Source organism: Balaenoptera borealis (assembly GCF_965194805.1).
Source record: "Balaenoptera borealis genome assembly, chromosome: 3".
Taxonomy (NCBI): domain Eukaryota; kingdom Metazoa; phylum Chordata; class Mammalia; order Artiodactyla; family Balaenopteridae; genus Balaenoptera; species Balaenoptera borealis.
In genome coordinates this window covers 41,036,201-41,054,004 of record NC_138866.1, presented here as the reverse complement: position 1 = coordinate 41,054,004, position 17,804 = coordinate 41,036,201, and the positions used below count along the sequence as shown (strand labels likewise).

General features: G+C 39.9%; 1 protein-coding gene across 2 annotated transcripts in view; it reads right to left on the bottom strand.

The window, feature by feature from the left end:
- RTN1 (reticulon 1) overlaps positions 1–17,804 on the bottom strand; it is a 278,485-nt gene that overhangs the window by 136,805 nt on the left and 123,876 nt on the right. The gene's annotated exons all lie outside the window — the stretch shown is intronic.

The window sequence follows — 17,804 nt, the reverse complement described above, 5'->3', positions numbered from 1 at the left end:
CCTTTCTCCTCAAGACCTCAGAGTTCCTTCGGACCACTCTCATGTTGCTTTGCCTTGTCTCCCTGATAGCCCCAGCAGACCACATAAGCTGCCACATCCAGACATGTCGGGGACAGACCCCAGAGGACTAGAAAGTTGATTCTCAACATCTGGTACTTCAAATATACAGTGACTGATTCTTACTTGGTATTATTCAACAGAAGCCTCCTTTGTATCTAAAGTATTAATGACTCTTCAAACAGAGGTGGAATTATAGGCAAATTCAGGTGTGTAAATACAACAATAGGATAGTCCACTAGGGAGAATGGTTGCTCTTGGAGACTCAACAAGCTGGGAGAAGGCTCAAGAACCCTCTCTGGTCCAGCCCTTTCATTCAGGGACTCCTGCTCAACCTGGATTGATGCCATCCCTTCTCTTGCTAAAGGTCCTCAGAGAAAGAAACTCCCAGTTTTCTGGTGGCCTTATCCCAAAGTGGTATCACCCTAATGGAGTGCTTCCCTCTTTCTTCAGTTTTCCCCTCATTTTGTTTTTCTTTTCAATTCCCCACCACTACCCACCCTTTGCCTTCCAGTGATATTCAAAATGACCCACTGGGAATTTCTTGGTGGGTTTCTAAGGGCAAAGTAAGTTTCCAAGTTTGAGTCTATAGAATGCTTTCACCAGGCCTTCATTTTATTCATAAATGAGCCAAAAAATTCATTAATAGCACGCAGAAGAAGGAAACCCTTTAGTATTTTTCTGTGCTGTAAAATACTGCCAGAGGGGAAGAAAACTAACATTCATTGAGGCCGTATCATGTGCTAAGCAGCAGGATTTTACCTAATTCTTTAAAACTAATTATTTAAATTAAGCCCCACACTCTCAAGAGATCACACATACAAACACATTCAGCCCTTAAGACACACTCGAAGAATATTCCAGATTAGGGCACCAACTCATAAAAGTAACAAAGGTAGTAACAGTAACATAATAATATTAATAGCTAATATTTGAATCTTGCTATGTGTCAGAGTACCAAGCTTTTTATTAATATTGACTCATTTAATCATCAAAGCAATCCTAGAAGATAGGTACTATAATTAGCCTCATTCGACAGATGAGGAAACTGAGGAACAGAAGGGGTGAATGACACACCAAAGATCGCACAGGCAGGAAGTGGCGGAGTCAGGATTCAGACCCAAGCAGTCTAGAAGTCAGAAAACCTCACCTAGTGCCCTTTGTACCTCCTTAAATCAGTTTGTGAAGTTTTTTTTTTTAAGTAATTTTGAATCAGTTTTATTACAAATAAACTTATCTATTTTCTTTTCCTAGCTTTCTCCTTGGTTACATGAGCCACTGTTAGTCTAAGGGGAAGGGAAAAGCACAGAGCCTCTTCACTTCTAGCACTCTTCTGTCTCAGCACCATTGCAGGAGCTGCTTTCTTTCCTAGGAATTCTCTTCATCCAGATACCTGCATTTTACCTGCATACCTAATCCACTCACCGCCAAGTCTTCGCTCAAATGTCACCTTCTTAAGGAAGGTGACCCTGACCACTCTATCTCAAACTACAACTCACCCTACACTCCCAAGCAACCCTGTCCCTTCCTACTTTTCCTTTTTCCTGTAGCACTTGTCTCCTTCTAATATACCATATAATTAACTTATTTGTTCATTACTTATTTAATGATTGCCTCCCCCCCCCGCTTGCTAGGTATGTTCCATGAGGGCAGGAATCTTTGACTATTTTGTTCATTAATGTAGCCCAAAACCTAGAACAGGGCCAGGCACATGGTAGGTACTCAATAGATATTTGCAAAATTAAAGAAGGTAATTTTGAAGTTTAGAATAAAGCATAAATAACACAATGTGTGAGAAGACATGTTGGAACACACCCCTAAATTGCTAATGACATTCACTTTATTCAGCAAGTAGCCTAATTTTGTGAGCAACAGGCCAGTTTAAATCTGTACATTTCAGCTAGTCTTCTAGTTATACTTCCTTTGTATATGGCAGCCCCGCTTTTCAAGTTAGACAAAAACAAAAACAAACTCAATAACAAAAGGAATAGTAGTAATGATGGGTCTTATTGCCTACCATACATAGACCACCAAAGAAAAACTATTAAATTTAAATCCATGTGTGCACACACACCATTATCCTAAAGGATATTTAAAGCTTCTTTCATTATATGGGCTTAGCCTACATGTAGAACTCACTGGAGGCAGGGATATCAATGGAGAGATATTTCACTACAGACATTTGGATCCTGGAATTCTCTACCACGATTACCTGGAACCACTTCCACATGTTAATAAGTAATGGTTCACCAGAAAGTGAGGAGGGGTTTGCCACTGGATATAAATAGTCTGGGGAGTGGGGGAGGGGATGCTCTCCTGCAGAAGACACAGTAGATAGTTTCCAGGGCTGTGTCACAGTCATTATCATTCAACTTTCAGTCAATGCTTCTATTGCAGGGGCCACCACAGGACTCCTGACCCTTATAGCCCTGCAGCCCACTGTCTCCTGCCACCAGTCATCACACTAAACACAACTGTCACCTATTCAGCAACTGGTCCCAGGGCTCTGCCTTGCCTCACTGGATAATCCTTAAACTCTGCAGCCTAGCATTTGAGAGACATGAATGATGTGAATGCCACCTGGCCACAGCCCTGTCTCCACAACTCCTCTCACTTACCCTCTACTCCAGGCATAGAAAGCCCTTCACAATGTCACACTCACTCTACCAGCCTTTCTAGCCCTTTCACTCTCCAATTCAAACTCTCAGCTCTGGTTAATAAAAACTACCCATCACTTCTCCAACACTTATTCCTTACAATCTCCACATCCAAATCTCCACCTTTAACTTCAAGCCATTAAAGAAAAACAGCTTTAAATGCTACCCACTCCAAGATGAATTTGCTGACCACACCTGTCAAGACCTGACCCCTTCCTATTTTTCTCCCTCCCCTATCCTGTAGCACTTAATTATATTGCTTGTGTCACATGCATGACACACGACTTCTATATGTCTACGTCATCTCCTGCCAACCTGTCAGTTCCTGGAGTCTGAGGCTCATGTCTTGCACACTACATTGTACATAGTAGGCACCCAATACAAAATGAATAAATGAATGAATGGACCAATCAATCAATGAGTAGACATTCTATGCAGAACAAACTAATTGATGCAAGTTACAAAGAGGATGTTTTTAATCTATTATGTGAAAGAACTATCCAGAATTCAAGTCATCCAACAATGGGATGGAGCTGAATCTCAGGAACAAGACTGTTATGATCCCAGTGGGCAGGCAGATAGAGAGAGGCCCAGAGTCTGTCTAGGCAGGAACCAGCATTTGGTAGAAAGTTGGATAGGACAACAGCAGAAGTCTCTTCCAACTCTCTATGATTTTTTTTTAATTATTTATTTATTTTTATTTATTTATTTATGGCTGTGTTGGGTCTTCGTTTCTGTGTGAGGGCTTTCTCTAGTTGTGGCAAGCGGGGGCCACTCTTCATCACGGTGCACGGGCCTCTCACTATCGCGGTCTCTCTTGTTGCGGAGCACAGGCTCCAGACGCGCAGGCTCAGTAGTTGTGGCTCACGGGCCCAGCTGCTCCGCGGCATGTGGGATCTTCCCAGACCAGGGCTCGAACCCGTGTCCCCTGCATTGGCAGGCAGATTCTCAACCACTGCGTCACCAGGGAAGCCCCCTCTATGATTTTTACACCAATTGGCTGCCACCATAGTGGGACACAGCTTCCTTTACTTCTTCTTTGCCTGTACAATGGAATCAACATAATTTTCCCTGAGGTGATGCCACAGAGCTTGCCAGATATATGGTAATAATTGAGGGAATAGACTCTAGATTACATCTATATTACTTGAGAGACTATAAATAGAGTCAGTTATTGGGAAGAACTCCCACCCCTGAAATCCTCATCTTACTAGCTTCATCTTGTTCAGAAAACCCAGCATAAAATTGGAAGGACTCCTTTGTCACACTCTACAAATACTACCAAGTAGAGGAAGAGGAACAAAGCCATTTGTGTAAATCACACATTTTAAATGGGACCATGTAAGAACCCTCAAATAGCAACAAATAATCTAAATACTCTAAATGTGGTCATGTCCCATTTCTTAAATTGAGCTAAATATCCTGAAAGTTTCTCAAGGTGCAAAGTTATTGAATTTAAAAATGTGTATACATTACATAGGGCCTGTTAGATAGAACTCTTGAAAATAGGAAGTCCTTGTAGACAGTAAATTATGTGAGAGCAGAGTCCTGTGGGATCACTGAAAATGGGAAGCAGAACTGAGCCTCAAGGCTCAGGAAAGCCAATTAATCCTTGTCAGCACTTCCTGCAGAGCTGGCAGCTGTGGGGACTGAGGCAGACAGCATAAGCCAGTTGCCCCAGGCAGGAACCAATATTGTTACATTGTTAGATACAAATCCACTAAATAAAAGGGCTTTCCTTGTCTAGACTAGAAATTACTACTTTCTTTATATAAGCAAGGATTCCTGGGAACATCTGATTTCCTCATTCTCTCTGGCTACTGCCTTGGCCATCCAGAAACCTGATTCACGTGGAGGCAGATGTACATGGAGAGTCAATGTGTGGACTCACACGTGCCCTCTCGGGAGGTGGCCGGACAGGAGGGCACAGCAAATTTAAAATGGGATTGATTTTCAAATTTTCATTTTACAAGGAACTTTTTAGGAAAGTACTTATAATAAAAGCTGAAGGAGCCATAGGTCACTATTTCCAGTCAAAAGCTAAGCGGAAGAAGAATGAAAATAAGCTAAAACTATTGCCATTAAATCATATGTGCTGATAAAATCAGGCTTTTGTATTCACCAATGTCCTACATCAGAAATGCTAATCATGAGCTAGACAAATTCAGTAGTCTCCTAAGTGGTGGGTGTTTTATTTTATTTTTTAATTTCTTCCATAATACTAAGGAATGATGACTAGCTGAAGACAGTTTGTCTTTTCTCAAAGAAAGTTTCAATCCTACAATCCTCATTCTTGACTCTGACTTATCCTTACCGAATCAAGCTCATTGAATTGCTAGCCTACAGCTTAGGTTTGTATTCTGGCTCTACTACTATCAGTTGTGAGACTCTGGGCAAGGTAGCCTCTCTGAGATTCGTTTATTCAGTTTCAAAGTGGGGGCAATAATAGTTCCCATCTTATTGGGCTGTTATAGGGATTAAATGAGATTATGCACTTAGCTCTACTCCTGGCACATAGTACACACACTCAGTAAATGAGAGCTGTGGATTTCATGATTACCTCTATTTTGCAGGGAGGACACCAGCATTTGCAATATATACCATCTGTCCATTTGGTACTTTATCCTATCTAGTGACATGTGATCAGGGTCGTTTGGGCCAGAGGAGTTAAATATAGCCAGTCCACACTCATGTTGCCCTCTGGGGTCTGCTGTAGATGCTGAAGTCCCAGGAGTACAAGGCCAGGGTTCTCTGCACAGCTCCATGAGCAGGTGGTTGGGTGTTAAGTACTTTCTAGTGATACAACTGATGGATCCTGTCATGAACATGGTGATGACTGACTTTGGTATGATATGTTGAAATTTACCAAGACAACAGAAAAGGAAGGCGAGTGTTCGGTACCCACAGATGAGGTTTCTCCCTTGTGGACAGAGCTCATTCTGACTCCTCAGGGTGGAGATAAGGGGTCTATAGTTTAAGATGATACTTCTGTAACTCAGTAAAGACCCTCTCATTGCACTGAAATGGAAACATTGAGAATGCCAGAAAGAAAGAATGATTATATGAAAAGGTTTTCTGAGCACAGAGGTAGATGTGCTCCATTAGATAAACATCTGGATTAAAAATAAGAACAAAACACCAATTACTGTTTGAATAGAGTCAACACTAACACGTATAGGGGACAATAGTTCCATTAATTGAGAAATATTCTTTAAAGGGGGGAGCATATAAAAAACTGGAATGACAGTAGGAGTAGGGTGAGAGATGCATGTTAAAATTCAAGAATTAAAGGCCAGGGGGCTTCCCTGGTGGCGCAGTGGTTGAGAACCTGCCTGCTAATGCAGGGGACACGGGTTCGAGCCCTGGTCTGGGAAGATCCCACGTGCCGCGGAGCAACTGGGCCCGTGAGCCACAACTACTGAGCCTGCGCGTCTGGAGCCTATGCTCCGCAACAAGAGAGGCCACGATAGTGAGAGGCCCGCGCACCGCGATGAAGAGTGGCCCCCGTTTGCCGCGACTAGAGAAAGCCCTCACACAGAAACGAAGACCTAACACAGCCAAAAATTAATTAATTAATTAATTAATGTTTAAAAAATTAAAAAAAAGAATTAAAGGCCAGAAACAGTGACCCAAAGTGAATCTGCATTCACTTTTCCCAGAATCATTTGCCCTTAGACTGCCTATGTGATGGATGGTAGTAGCCTGCACAGAGGTTAGGCAGTGAGGCTTTTCCCCTGAAACTCCCACTCATCTTTTCTAAATGCTAAGAAATCAGCAGGCCCACGGTATGGAGGCTGTGACACATTTGACAACAGAGCCATCTATGAGGGATGGATATGCCAGGGAGGCTCCAGGAGCCTCTGTGTCACTTAGAAAACATTCTCTTCTAAAATTAAGTACCCTGTTATTTAACATGACAAATGGGCACTGAGAAATTCAGGTACATCCATTCTTTAAAAATTTATCTATGTGATTAGTTAATTGAGTAAAAAGGAAAAGATCAGCCTGCATTCCCTAGCAAAAGACTTGAAGCCAATGCTGATGACACGCTCGGGGTTTAAGAACATGAGTAAGTACTCTTTCTTTCCCCAACTCACTGCCTTATTTAAAGCTCGCCTGACAGAATAACAGATTTAGCTGTCGGGATTGTAAAATTAATGTTTAATAAAAAATGATTCAGCAAGTTTTGGGTTTTTCCCCCACTATGAAGAGCCAGGGCTTGCATTGCCTGTGGAGTTTTCACTTTAGCAGAAAATTCTGTTAGAGGGAAAAACCTGGCCCAGCAGCAAACCACTGTCTAAGTTTCTCTGACGGTTCTCAGCAGGGTCTTGGAAAGCATAAAGCTGCCAAGTGCCGAGATGCAAAGTAAGCCCAAGTTCTGATGAGCGTCGAAGTGTGGGGACTTCTTTTGCCTGTGTTCAAAGATGGAAATGTGATTCTGCAGCCCTCTTGGGTGGGGAAAATTTTGGGGGGGGAGGGGGTAAATATTTATTTATAATTTACTTAGATTTTAAGAAAAGTTCCTTAAAACCCTACCTAGACTTCCCATTGCTTTTTTTTAAATACAAGCTTTACTGATTTATAATTCACAAACCATAAAATTCACTCCTAAAGCATGCAACTCAGCAGTTTTTGTATATTCACAGAATTATGCAACCATCACTATTAACTAATCCACCCACTTAATTTAGATATATTCCACTCTTAATGTTTTCAATACAGAAAAAGCTCTAAGTTACCTTCACCATGCAAAGAATTACCTTTGGAACAACAAAAAAAGTTATCCCAATCTTTGTATTATTTGTTGAAGAATTTTGCTCTCTAATTTCCAAAGAGAAAAATAATTGTTCTTGGTCGTTTCCTTAATGCTATGTATATATTGATAGTAGCAAAAAAATACGTACTATGTTTCTGTTTACACTTTAATAGTTCTTTCACTCCCTCCCCTGACAGAGAATCATCTAGCTAATCCTCAGAAACCTTCTTACATGACCTTTCTCCCTTACTTCCCATCCATGGCTACTTCCCCAGCTGGACCCTTATCACCTTCTACTTGAATTAATGTGATAGTTTCCTCAGTGTTCTAGGGGTTCCAGCCTTGCCTCTTCTTTGTGCCACCTTGCACACAGCTGACACATTCATCTCCCTAAAACACCACTTTCACCGTTTCACTTCTCTGTTCCAAAGCTTTTGGTGAGCATCTTTGCCCATCCTTTGGCTTAGAATTCAGGATCATCATCAATGAGACCCCAGTCTGCCTTTATGGTTTTATTTCTGAGCCTGCTCAAGAAACACACCTGTTCACCCACAAACATGAGATTTTCAACTTCTATGCCTCTGTGCAAGTCCTTTTCCTCAACTGAAAGGCCCCTTCACTCCTCCCTAAGTCCAAATAAAGCCTCTGGTGATGCCACACCTCCTCTAAGCAGCCTCCTCCTACCACCCCACTCCTCACTGCTTTCTCCCTCATCTCCACTCTGAGGCATGACCATTTGTTTGGGGTTCACCAGCTTTTCTGCCTTTGTCACCAGTTATCTTTTTTCCTATACTGGTTGAGAACCATGTCTTATACTTCTTCATATCTTTGAGTTCCTAGCACTGTGCTTTGCACATAGTATGTACTCAGTAATCACTGAATGGATGATTACCTCCATATTACCATCTGACTGAGTCACATTCAAGAACTTTTATTATAAGCTTTACCATTAATCATGTATTAATTCAATCAAAAAGATTTGTTGAACACTTACTATATGCAAAGTGGAGGACATTCCCATATATATGTAGGCTTAGAAATCTGGTGTCACAAAACTCCACTATGAAGCCATTGTTTGTAACTGGAAGTTTGGGTGTCCCTGGCTGCTTGTGGCAGTGAATGCTGGGGAGTGGCAGTGATGTTGGAGGATCATAATAAGAGGAGGAAGGTCCTATATGGAGCCCTGACATGTCATATATCCTGATTCATCTTTCAGGTCAGGCATGGCATTATCAGAAAAAAAAAATAAAGATGAATTCGAAGGGTTCTTTGAAGTTACCAAATTCAATCCTCCCTCAATTCCAGGATTTCATCCACAATATTCAGGATTGGCCGTCTCTGAACCTTAGTTTGGATATTCACGTTCATAGTATCACACTGTTTGCTATGAAAACCAATTAATTATAATTAGTAAGTGTTTGTAGTTAGGTCCTGGGGTCAAATGCATGACTTTTAATACAGACTCCAACATTTACTAGCTCTGTGGCAGATCTTCTAATGCCTTTTGCTTCTATCTCATCTGTTAATAATAATTATCACCTCATAGAATTGTTGTGAAGATTAAATGAGATGGTGGGATCAAAGCACTAAGAATCACGCCTGATACACATTAAGGGCTCATTATTATTTTTAGAATTGAACTTTACACCTCACTTTTGCTTCTAGCCTTTATTCCCAGGTTTGTCTTCAGAGTCTGTTAGTGGAAGCAGATAACTTAAATAATCACAAAACAATACAGCACATAAAGGGCTAATCTCCCTAATATATAAACAGTTCCTAGAATTCAAGAAGAAAAAGCCTATGGATCCATTTTTTTGGATAATGAAAAAAGGGTAAGAATAAACACTGCATGGAAAAAGCAATATAAATGACCTTAGAGCATAAAAATGTAAATTAAAACAACCTTAAAATGACATTTCTCCCTTATCAGATTGGGAAAAATTCAAAAAAGTTTAGCAATACACTCTTTGGTGAGGCTGAAGGAAAACAGGCACTCACGTACTGAGACAAGTCTGGTAGGAGTAGAATATGATATAATTCCTACAGAGGGCAATTTGGCAGTGCCTATCCAAATTACAAATGCATTTATTCTTTTTTTTTTCTTAACATCTTTATTGGAGTATAACTGCTTTACAATGGTGTGTTAGTTTCTGCTTTATAATAAAGTGAATCAGCTATACATATACATATATCCCCATATCTCCTCCCTCTTGCATCTCCCTCCCACCATCCCTATCCCACCCCTCTAGGTGGACACAAAGCACCGAGCTGATATTCCTGTGCTATGCAGCTGCTTTCCACTAGCTACCTATTTTACATTTGGTAGTGTATACATGTCAATGCTACTCTCTCACTTCGCCCCACCTTACCCTTCCTCCTTCCCATGTCCTCAAGTCCATTCTCTACATCTGCATCTTTATGCCTGTCCTCCTGCCCCTAGGTTCTTCAGACCAATTTTTTTTTTTTTTTTTAGATTCCATATATATGTCTTAGCATATGGTATTTGTTTTTCTCTTTCTGACTTACTTCACTCTGTATGACAGACTCTAGGTCCATCCACCTCACTACAAATAACTCAATTTCGTTTCTTTTTATGGCTGAGTAATATTCCATTGTATATAGGTGCCACATCTTCTTTATCCATTCATCTGTAGATGGACACTTAGGTTGCTTCCATGTCCTGGCTATTGTAAATAGAGCTGCAATGAACATTGTGGTACATGACTCTTTTTGAATTACGGTTTTCTCAGGATATATGCCCAGTAGTGGGATTGCTGGGTTGTATGGTAGTTCTATTTTTAGTTTTTTAAGGAACCTGCATACTGTTCTCCATAGTGGCTGTATCAATTTACATTCCCACCAACAGTGCAAGAGGGTTTCATTTTCTCCACACCCTCTCCAGCATTTATTGTTTCTAGATTTTTTGATGATGGCCATTCTGACCAGTGTGAGATGATATCTCATTGTAGTTTTGATTTGCATTTCTCTAATGATTAATGATGTTGAGCATTCTTTCATTTGTTTGTTGGCAATCTGTACATCTTCTTTGGAGAAATGTCTACTTAGGTCTTCTGCCCATTTTTGGATTGGGTTGTTTGTTTTTTTGATATTGAGCTGCATGAGCTGCTTGTAAATCTTGGAGATTAATCCTTTGTCAGTTGTTTCATTTGCAAATATTTTCTCCCACTCTGAGGGCTGTCTTTTCGTCTTGTTTATGGTTTCCTTTGCTGTGCAAAAGCTTTTAAGTTTCATTAGGTCCCATTTGTTTATTTTTGTTTTTATTTCCATTTCTCTAGGAGGTGGGTCAAAGAGGATCTTGCTGTGATTTATGCCACAGAGTGTTCTGCCTATGTTTTCCTCTAAGAGTTTTATAGTGTCTGGCCTTACAACAAATGCATTTATTCTTTGAACCAACAATCTTACTTATAGGAATTAGTCTACAGACATACCTGCATGTGTATAAAGTGAATATGAACAAAGTTATTCACTGCAGCATAGTTTGAAATAACAAAAATTGGAATCAGCTTAAATACTCATTATCAGGACCTGATTAAATGAACTCTGTACTTCTACACATAGAATACTAAGTAGTTGTACAAAAAGACTGAAGACAATCTCCACGTACTGATATGGAAAGATTTTCAGATATTGTTAAGAGAAAAAGCAAGATGCAGAGTATGTGTTATATAGATAGAGATATATAGACACAGATATGTAGAATGCTAACTCTCATGTAAGAAAAGGAGGAAATAAGAATATATGCTTGCATTTGTTTGTATCTTCATAAAGAATCACTGGGAGAATACACAAGAAACTAATTATTAGCCATGGGAGTGGGACAGCATAGAGTAACAGAAGTGGAAGGGAGACTTTTCATTATGTACTTCTTTTAAAAATTTATTTTCTTCTTTCAACCAAATGAATGTATTACTCTTTAAATTTTTAATTTCATTTAAAAATAAAGAAAAAGAGAACAATGTGGGATGATAGTAATAGTGTTGCACAAACTATCATGGGAACCCCCAGCCCAGCTTCCTTCTTCCACATGACAGATGTTCAAAGATTTGAAGCAGATGTGTCCTCTCTTAGGTTCTCATGGCTCAGGCTAGAGCCTTCTTCATTCTCTCTTTCACATGATTTGTTTTCCTCACACTGGGAGCTCCTAAGAGACATGAACTGTACCTGTACCTCACTGTTTCCCTCATGCTAAGCATGTTTGCTGGCATATAGGTTTTATTTGGTAAATATTTATGGGATAAATCAATGACTATGTTTCCATACTCATCATACTGGTTACAACCAGGGGATACACTATAGTTTGTCATTATCCCTCTAAAATCTGACCTGGACCTGACTACAACCTGATGAGGCCAGAGACGGACAGTGAGACAATTTCCCCTCCCAGTTTTGATTCCCTTGACTTAAACTTCCTATTTTTATTCACAAACCTTTATATTTTCAGCCCTGTACTATTAGCTCATGTTGCATTTCTGTCCAACTAAAACATGTGGGTATATAAATTTTTTTTAAAACTGTATAATTTCAAATTGCACTTTTAGCCACAGCACTGGGTATATCTCATAAGTTTGAAAGACATTAAAGTCAGATGCAAAGATTTTTTGTAATTGCCTATGACCTGCATCTATCATTTAGAACAGATTGAAGAAGACCCTAGAAAGGGAATTTACCTCACTCTGGAATAATCCACAAGATCAAGATAAAGCTAGAGTTAGGGTGTCTCATTAGAATGTGTTTTATAAAGGGAAATCTATGTCCACACAGCATAAGGCGACCCTTGCAGGGCTGCCATCAGCCCATACTGTGTCTTGACCAAAAAAAAAAAAAAAAAAAGATGTCCTTCATCTGGCAGATACAGACCAGTGCCTGAGGCATGCATCCTCTGCTGAAAATCTTGGATTTTGTGCCTGCGTTGGGAATTGAACACAGATCCCTAGAATCTAAAACAATGTTATGTAAAGTGATACACTTTGAGAGGCACATAAGGAAGGACAAAGGAGGATGACTGAGGGATAATTCTGTTAGAAAGATGACATGTCACGTGGCATGACATGGTATAAAGTATGTTACAGCATGCTGTGGTGTGGTGTGAATGGTGTGTGCTGTGCTGTGTTGTGCCCTGACATGACAGAGCATGCAGTATGGAGCGCTAGGACATGCTGTGGTTTGTTGTGTGAGGGTGCTTTGAGTGTGGCATTCTGTGACAGAAAAGTCCCAAGCTTTAGAGGACTTGGCCTTCCATCTCTCCATCAAGTTACTGACCTTTAATAAGTCATTAAATTCTCAGGAAATCTGTTTCCTCACTTGCAAAAGGAAGATAACAACAACTAACATTTAAATTGCATGCTTACCAGGTGCTAAAAATGGATTATCTCATTTCAAGCTTAAACAATCTGAGGGCTTTTTTTTTAAACCACACCCATACTATTGATAAAGAAACGGAAGCTTAGAGAGGTTAAGGAACTGACTGTGAGGAACACAGCCAGAAAAGACAGACTCAGATCTTGGATTTAGGGCAATCTGACTCCAAAGCAGATGCTATTAGCACTATTCTCAGAACTGCTGTGAGGATTAAAGGAGACTGAATGATTTTGTCACCAGCAAAGCCCATTAACAATTCCCAGGAAATAAAAATAGAATCTGGGTAATAAAGTCTAACCTTTTTTTTTTTCTCCTTCATGCTTAGTCTAGTTTCATTTGCTCATAGGTTGCCTCAGGCAGAGGCCTAGCACCTGGCCCTTCAGATCAGAGGTCCTAGCAAGACAGGGCTGTGCCGACACCTCAGGTAGGTGGGTCCCGTTTAGAAGTGCTGCCCACGACACTCAATTAAAGATGGCCGCAGCAGCAGACTGTGAGCAGAGACTCTGCGACCGCCCCAGGGGAAAACTCCGCCCACTCCCCCTCCCCTCTGATGAGATCCCTATAAAGCAGCCCCGCCCACAGGCTGCTGGGGAGAGCATGTGCTCTGAAATGGGAGCTCCCACCTCTCCATTCTTTATTAAAGAATAAAGCTTTCCTTTCCTTCCTAAACGAAGAACTCAGTCTTGTTCTATTGGCGTGAGCCACACTGGGCAGGAGGACCCTTTTTGTGGTCGGACCTGAAAGGATCAATAGCATGATTAACATTAGCTACCATTCTGCATTTATACAGTACACCTTCTTCCTCAAGTTTTCAAAATCTAACTCCTATGTTCTGGAATATTTGAAATTTAATTTGGGATTTTGAGCATTCCTAATTTTAAACATAATCTCATGTGGAATGCAGGTTGTAAGAGTAGAAACAGGTGAATGACATGTGGGGACAAATTAACATAAAACTGGAATTCAGGACGCATCACTTGGTAGGCTCAAAGGCAAACCACTTGACTTTAACACACACATACAAACAATCACATGCAGTCACAATCAAAATATATGTAGAAAATTTATTCTATTAAGGTGTACAGAAAATGGAGCCCAGAGGTAGCTATACTAATCAAGGAGAAAGAAAAGAAAGATTAATGCCCTTTATCAACAACAGCATTCATTTTGCTTCTCTGAGCTATCTGATCTATGGGCCGAGGTAGTGTTTAAAGCAAGACAATAACTCAGCCATTGATGTGCCAGAGTTTGGGAGTATTGATCCAAGTGGCTTGAGTGCTCAGTCAGGAAACTACATCAAGATTCCTTTTCTTCCCATTTTCTTTCCTTTTATCTCCAAGAAGAAAAAGAACAATAAATAATAAGCAATAAATTCAAAACACATAATTTCTTCCACCAATGCAAAATTTCAATCAACTGCATATTTGAAGGGGATAACTGAAATATCGCACTGTTCTAGTATAAGCTACCTGCATGATGATCAATAAAAATGCACTGTGTTTTGGGGAATTTGGAGAAAGATTGCTATTGTGAGGAAAATGAGACTTGCACTGGGGATCTGAAAATACATATGTTTTAGAGAGGCAGAGGGAAGCAGTACAAAGTTATTTTGGGAGCAGAAAATAATAGCAAAGGTAAAGACGAAGTAATGAGTAGGAAAGAATCCCAACTCCAACAGGAGAGCTTGGGAAGCAGTGGGAAGTCAGGCCAGAAGGGGTGGCTGGGATTATGAAGCCAGTGTGAGGGTTTCATAGAGATGGTGGGAAACAAGGATCCAGTGATTGTTTTAGAGCAATTAGTCCAATAATAGCTCCCACAATGGCAGCATACAGGTTTGGGAGTCATGTCAAATTAATTGATTTTTTTTTAATTATAAAAGCAATATTACATGATCACTATAACATTTTTTTTTTAATACGTAAGTACACAGAGGCTAAGAAAAAGAGTGGTTTCAGCAGATGCCATGAAAAAATAGTGAACATTCAGCAGGACTTGCTTTTAAATATAGCCTGCGGACTTTACTGGTGGCTCAGTGGTTAAGAATCCACCTGCCAATGAAGGGGACATGGATTCAATCCCTGGTCCGGGAAGATCCCACATGCCGCGGAGCAACTAAGCCTGTGTGCCACAACTACTAAGCCTGCATTCTAGAGCCTGCGAGCCACAACTACTGAAGCCCACGTGCCTAGAGCCCGTGCTCTGCAACAAGAAAAGCCACAGCAATGAGAAGCCCGTGCACCACAACGAAGAGTGGCCTCCGCTCGCTGCAACTAGAGAAAGCCTGCACGCAGCAACGAAGACCGAATGCAGACAAAAATAAATAAATAAATTTATTAAAAAAAAAAAAAAAATATATATATATATATATATATATATATCCTGGAGTTCTAGGCTCCAGAGAGCACAGCTCTCAAAGAGACCAGAGAAGGTAGGTTCAGAAGAAAGTTCTTTAATACAGAAGTGCCTGGCTCAGGAAGTTTCACAGAAGTGAAGGGTTTGGAGCTCAATCTTGAAGGATGTGGAGGATTTGTATAGGCCAATGTATAGGTAATAAATTTCCAAGGACAGAAGCTTTGATGCTCTGATGTTCAGTCAAATGTATTCAGAGAGTTATTTGAATTTCTACAAATCCCATCTAAATTTTGGACACCATCTCACAGGCATTTTTTTAAGTAGTCTGAAATGAATCTGTCATGTTTGAGGGCAAAAAAATAGACTCCCTAAACAAGCTAGTATATGAACAGTTAAAACAGTCTGGATAAAACCATAAATAAATAAAAGCTTGCAGAGGATACTGCATTTCTTCATTCTATAAGATTCATAAAATGAGAGCAGAAGCCAAAACCAAATGTGTCCTGGAAGAGGAACCAGCAACCAATTACTATGTAAATAATTCAATATAAGCATTAAATTTTCATGTTTTTTTAAAAAACTCCTAAAAATAATCTGCAGGACATTATCTCCCACATCTGTTGTTTGAAGCCCTCTAATCATGACTCCTAAGAACTGTACTTGTTCTATTTAAGGACTGAATTAACAGATTGGGCCACAAACAAAAGTCAATCACATTTAATTATTATTTTTTTAGAAAATTTGGTTAACAATTAGCTGAAATTTTAATCTGTCCCTTAACACAAAGTGTTTTTCAAAATAAATGTTTCTTGAAAAAAGCAATTGGAAAGAAAATACGGGATCAAGCTTTCCCTTTCCTAACTGTGGAGGAACAGGCCAGAGTCAATATATATCTTCTCTTCTACCTTTGTTTTTATTATTTTTGCTCCAAACTCATGTACATTATTCAACATATTTTTTATTTATCTGGAAGTTGGTAAGTCAGACGCCAATAAGATGCACTTATATTTTGAGAAGAAACCAACAGTTAAAACAGAGCTATCCAATTGCTTGTTGGCTGTTGGTCATTGTTTGCCAGATGATCCCCGAGAGAACTGATTTTTGAAAATGCTATCCTTTAAGGTAAATTCTTTAATTCCTTAATGTTTCGTATTTCTTCTCTAAATGTCAAGATTAATTGTTTCAATACTATTTCTTAACATATATTTATATCCTATATATGAATCTTTTCTTCCTAACTAAAAGAAATGGAAGGAAACAGCATTTGTTGAATACTTGTTATGTGCCTGCCAGTCACAATGTTAGATGATGCCAATCAATAACCACGTGAACGTTCTACAGTAACTGTTTAGTAGTACCGTGAGAATTATGAATACAAGCCAAACCCAATTATGTTATAGCAAATTATATTTTTCAGTGTTTAGTTGTTTAACTTCATTCATCCAAATATAATGAGTGCCTACTATATGCTAGGCACTTATTCCAGTTTCTGAAGAAATAACAGTGCATAAGACAGATACATAGTCCGTGGCCCCATGGAGGACAGAACAACAAACAACAAGCAACAAACAAATAAAAACACAACTATGCAGGCATAGCAAGAACTGCTCATTGTCCCCCAATGTTTATCTTGTCCCCCTTCCCTTTAGCAATAGACCCCCCTCAAGGAATTTTAGCATATGGCCACCCAGCTAAAGACTATACACTTCCCAACTTCCCTCTAGGTGTGGACACATTACCAGGATATGAACAGAAGTGAGGTGTGTGCCTCTAGATCACATCCTTCAAAACGAAGCTGGTTGCCCTCCACTTTCTTTGCCCTTCCCATGACTTAAGTCTATGAACAAGGTCTCTTTGAGCCAGCTTTAACAATGCAGATGAAGGCAGTACTCACAGAGAAAATGGGCAAGAAGACAGAAGGAATCGGGAGCCCTGGGGCAGACCCTCACCTGACCGTTCACCTGCCTCTGGACTGTCAAATAAGAGAGAAATAAACTTCTAACTTGTTTGAGCCACTCTGTTTTTGTATCTTTTTGTTACAGAAGCTTAGCCTACACCTTAATTAATATAGCAAACAAGTAAAATAACTAACAGTTATAACAAGTGCTCTGAAGGAAACAAACAACTGGATAAGAAAAAAAATAAAAGCTTATCAGTGGGGAGAGATGGGTTACTTTAGAAAAGATGCTCAGGCCACTCTTAGGGGGTGACATTCAAGCTGAGACCTAAAGAATGAGAAGAGGCAATATGCAATTTTTTGTTTTCTTTTGGTGAAACATAATGGAATCCTTGAATTTTTCCTCTCTATGTTTCAACTGCTTTGTTCTTCTTACTCCTGCCCATGGGCCAGAGTGCAAATATTATACACCGGTATAAAAGCCCTGGGATAGGTCCATTACTGGGGTACCTGATCTCTCTGAATGTGCCACAGTTGTCAATTTTATGTGAAAAGCCACATACATCAGTTAACCAGCCAGTTACAAACCTTATTGAATGGCTGTCTACCTTAACTTATGGTCACACTAGACTGGGAGATACTTGAAGGCAAGAATGGTCCTACTGTCTCTGTATCTCTAGCACAGTACTTAGCACTTAATAAGAGT